We start from the raw sequence: 5,000 nt of genomic DNA on the forward strand, positions 1-5,000 counted from the left end.
TGGGGACAGAACCGGAGTTGAGGTTACGTCGGAGTCCGCCAGAATCTGTCGGACTCTATCGGAATGTGTCGGAGTCTGTAGGAATTTGTCGGAGTCTGTTGGAATGTGTCGGAGTCTGTCGGACTTTGTCGGAGTCTGTCGGAGTCTGTTGGAATGTGTCGGAGTCTGTCGGACTTTGTCGGAGTCTGTCGGAGTCTGTCGGAATGTGTCGCAATTAATCAGAGTTTGTCGGAGTCTCATGGAGTCTCATGGAGTCTGTAAGAGTCTGTCGGAATCTGTTGGAATCTATCGGGCTCTCCACTGATTCTTTTCGAGGTTTCGACTTTTTTTTCGTTCAAAGAAAAACAGAAGAAGGAATAACAACAAAAATATGAGCAAGAAAACAAGAGCAACAAAAAACAACAACGATAATGATAATGGTGAAACCTCTAAAGACCATATCAATGGATCTTGTTAGGAAAATCGAAAAAAGAAAATAAATTCAATAAACAATCCCTCATAATCACAACCATACATATATTTTTACACAACCAAACCTACATTACTCCTTAGAAATAGAAAATATAAACAAGTCGATATATGTTAAATCAAATTGTGCAGCTCAAAGAGGATCAGTTTTTCGAGAAGAGGACGAAGCCTCCCTACGGAAAAAAACATGATGCGCGTAAGCTTGGGCTCAGACTTTGCTACGAAAAGATGAAGGATAGAAACTTATGAAATATTCGTCCTTATTACAAACAAACTTTTAATCGTGCCCCAAACTATCAATACACGGATGTTTCTAAACTATCTTGATGAGGAATATATATCTTAAATGTGCCACAAAGTATCTCCTCAAACGCAGAGGCTTTAAGAGTTTTTTTTGTACCTAGCCTTCCTCTTCTCACGCGCCATTACATACCAATTTCTAACCGTACCCAAACCTTTCAATCCCCTAAATATAAATAATTTCAACACAAAATATATTCTAAATGCGCTCTAAGGTATTATTTGTATCATAGTTTTTTTTTTTTTTTTTTTTTTTTTTTTTTTTTGGCAGCCTTCTTTCTCCTCGACACGGACGACCGACCGCACTTTGATGACGATATAATGGAAGTCATCTTGGAGACATAAATTTAAATTGAACAAAAACAGCGTCTTCGGTGAACTGGGGAGCCTGTGTACAGTTAAGCACATAAGTTCCGCGAAGCACCGTCTGACTTTAATCGTTTTATTAATGGAAGCAAACAAGAGGATCCTTCTCTTCATTCAAGATGAATAATAACTAAGAGTTTTTTTTGGCAAACGCCAAGAATGCAAACCAAGGAGAAGAAGAAGCAGAGAAGGAGAGGGAGAAGGAGAAGAAGAGAAGGAGAAGAGAAGGAGAGGGAGAAGGAAAAGAGAAGGAGAGGGAGAAGGAGAAGAAGAGAAGGAGAGGGAGAACGAGAAGAGAAGGAGAGGGAGAAGGAAAAGAGAAGGAGAGGGAGAAGGAGAAGAAGAGAAGGAGAGGGAGAACTAGAAGAGAAGGAGAGGGAGAAGGAGAAGAGAAGGAGGGGGAGAAGGAGAAGAGAAGGAGAGGGAGAAGGAGAAGAGAAGGAGAAGAGAAGGAGAGGGAGAAGGAGAAGAAGGAGAGGAAGGATAAGAAGAGGAAGAAGAAGAAGAGGAAGATTAAGATGAAGAAGAAGAAGAAGAAGAAGAAGAAGAAGAAGAAGAAGAAGAAGAAGAAGAAGAAGAAGAAGAAGAATGAAAATACCTTGAGACCCAAAAGTCATTTGCAAATTTTTGTCTCCAACTTTCTAAAAGGTACTCCTCCCATAATCATTCTTTTCCGCCAAAGTTCCTTCAGCTTACGTGTAAGAATAATGGCATCAGCTATTTTTACCTTCTAATGTCACGACCTGTTTGAAAGCAGAAACTGATTCCTGAGATCTTTTTTTTTTTTCGGAGTCACTTTTGAGTTTCTTTACTGGAACCTGCCACAAGATTCTTCGAGTTCAAGAAGACCCCACGCCAACACTAATGCACGTTCTTGCAAAGACCTGCCCTTTACCAGCGCTTCTATCCTTGTGAATAATCTTGCGCACCGTCATACATGATGTATATTCTATACTTCTATCAACAAACAAATAGAGAAATAAGTAAATAGATAAACAGACAAAATAAGAGGGGTGAAGTAAAAATACTTAAGCACAAGTAAAATTCGGCAACTGACATCACATCTGTACACCAGAGAATAAGAGGAGTGTCAGATTCACAGGCACCCGGATGGCACTCGAGTGCAGTTTTTTTGAGCACCCCTACGCGAGGCTACATTTGTAAAGTCTTTAAAACTTGGCGCTGGTGAATAGAAGATACGAGGCTCTTTCTAATCGTTCTTGCTTTCGTTTATTTATAGCATTCTTCCCTCCATTTCTCTTTCTCCTCTCCCCTCCACCTTCCCCTCGCCCCCCTCCCCCTCCTCCTACCTCCGTCTCCTCCTCCGCCTCCCCTCCCCCTCCTCCTCCCCCTCCTACTACTACTGCTCCTGGTCCGCTTTTTATTCTTCGTCGTTCTCCTTCTACGTTTTTTTCTTCTTCCTCTTCTTATTTTTATCATTATTATTATTTTTTCTTCTTTTCCTTCGTCTTCTTTTTCTTCTTCATCTTCTTCTTCTCCTACCCCCCCTTATCTTTATTCTTCATCACCTCCTTTATCTTCTTCTTCTCCTCCTCTTCCTCCTCCTCCTCCTCCTCCTCTTCCTCCTCTTCCTTCTTCTTCTTCTTCTTCTTCTTCTCTTCCTCCCATCTTCTTTTTCCTCTTCTTTTTCCTCCTCCTCTTCTTCTTTTTCTTCTTTTCTTCTTCCTGGAACTCTTCCTCCTACTCACTCTCCCTCCCGCGCCCATCTCTCTCTTCACAGGGACAGAAGCGCTGGTAAACCACAGGAGCCCGTAACACTCGCCACCTCTGTCACTTTCTTTGTCTCCCCTCCTCCCTCACTCTTCTTCCTCATCCTCCGTCTCCTTCCCCACTCTTCTTCCTCATCTTCCCCTCGTCCCTCACTCTCCTTCCCTATCCTCCCCTCCTCCCTCACTCTTCTTCCCTATCCTCTCTCTCCTCCCTCACTCTCCTTCCTCATCTTCCCCTCCTCCCTCACTCTTCTTCCCTCTCCTCCCTCCTTACTCTTCTCTGCATCCTCAATTACACCCTCTCTCCTCTTCTCTTCCCTCTTCCTCTGCCCCTCTTCCTACCCTCCTCTCTATCTTCTCCCTCTCCTCCTCCTCTCATTTACACCCAACACTCCTCCAATACATCTTCCCCCCCCCACGTTCCAGGCTGAGTATTGCGTTCCTCCTTCCTCTTCCCCTCTCCCACCTCTCCCCATCTCCCCCTCTTCCTACCTTCCTCTCTCTGTTCTCTCCTTTACGTCCTCCCCTTTCCTCCGTGAGTGTATTCTTCTTATCTCCTCTTCTCTCCTTTCCCCCTCTTCCCCTCTCTCCCTCTCCCCCTCTCCCCCCTTTCCCCCTCCTCTGTTATATTCGTTTGTCCTTCCCCCTTATTTACGTCCTCTCCTGCAAAACAGTGCATAATGGTTGAGAAGAGGAATGGGGGAGGGGGGAGGGGGGAGGGAGGGGGCTTAGAAGGGGGCTCGGAGGGGGGCTGGGAGGGGGCTGGGAGGGGGCTGGGAGGGGGTCTTGGGCCACTTTTGCTGCTGCCTATTCAACTGGAAATGGAGAAATGAAGGGAATTGAAGGACGGAGAGAGAGAGAGGCGGAGGAAGAAGAGGAAGAGGAGGAGGAAGAGGAGGAGGAGGAGGAGGAGAAGGAGGAGGAAGATGGAAGAATGGTAGATGGAAGGAGGAATGGCAAGAAACGAGGAAAGGAGGAGAGGGGAAAGAAAAGAGGGGAAGGAGAGGAGAGAGGAAGAGAGGGCATGGGGAAGAAGGATAGAGAAAGGGACAAGAGGGGAGGGGAGGGGAGGGGAGGGGAGAGGAGGGGATGGGGAAGGGAAGGGAAGAGAGTGGAAGGAAGGTAAGGGGAAAGAGAGGTAAGGGGAAGGGAAAAGAGGGGAAGGGAGGGGATGGGGAAGGGAAGGGAGGAGAGGGAAGAAGGGAAAGAAGGGAAGAGAGGGGAAGAGAAGAGTGGAAGGGAGAAGAAGGGAAGGGAGCGGAGAGGAAGGGAGGGGAGGGGAAGGGAGGGGAAAGGTCACAGGTATATGATGCAAACGCCGAGGGGATTATAAATAGACACAAAATAAAAATAAATAATAGATAAAGAGAGAGAGAGAGAGAGAGAGAGAGAGAGAGAGAGAGAGAGAGAGAGAGAGAGAGAGAGAGAGAGAGAGAGAGAGAGAGAGAGAGAGAGAGAGAGAGAGAGAGAGAGAGAGACCGTGAACTACAAAGAAAAAATACAAATATATACAGATGTTCAGACGTCCCGATGCACACAGGTAGAGCCAGAGGAGAGGGAGACAAAACGGGACACGGGGGGGGGGGGGGAAGGAGGAGAAAAGAGGGGAAGGGAGAGAGAGAGAAAGATGGGGTGACCGGGAGAGGAAGCGAGATGGGGGGGGTAAGGGAGGGTGGGAGGAAACTGGAGGAGGGGAGGGGAGGAAGAGAGTGACAGGGAAGAGATAGGAAGGAAAGGAGAAAGTGAGGGCGAGGGAAGGAGAGGAAGATATAGTGGGAGACAGCAATAGATAGGGCTAGGGAGAGAGGGGAGATAGCAGTGGAGATAACGAGGAAGATAGTGAGAGAGAGAGAGAGAGAGAGAGAATGTGTATATGTATGTGTATGTGTATGTTTGTATGTGTATGTGCATGTGTATGTGTATGTGTATGTGTATGTGTATGTATACGTGTATGTGTATATGTATGTGTATGTGTATGTGTAAGTGTATGTGTATGTGTATGAATACGTGTATGTGTATATGTATGTGTATGTGTATGTGTAAGTGTATGTGTATGTGTATGTATACGTGTATGTGCATATGTATGTATATATGTATGTGCATGTGTATATGTATGTATATATGTATGTGTATGTA

General features: G+C 45.6%; 1 protein-coding gene across 3 annotated transcripts in view; it reads right to left on the reverse strand.

Annotated features, from left to right (window-relative positions):
- LOC143038364 (glycine receptor subunit alpha-2-like) overlaps positions 1–5,000 on the reverse strand; it is a 426,738-nt gene that overhangs the window by 338,944 nt on the left and 82,794 nt on the right. The gene's annotated exons all lie outside the window — the stretch shown is intronic.

Source organism: Oratosquilla oratoria, chromosome 24, assembly GCF_046742065.1.
Source record: "Oratosquilla oratoria isolate Oo_2021 chromosome 24, ASM4674206v1, whole genome shotgun sequence".
NCBI classification, from domain to species: domain Eukaryota; kingdom Metazoa; phylum Arthropoda; class Malacostraca; order Stomatopoda; family Squillidae; genus Oratosquilla; species Oratosquilla oratoria.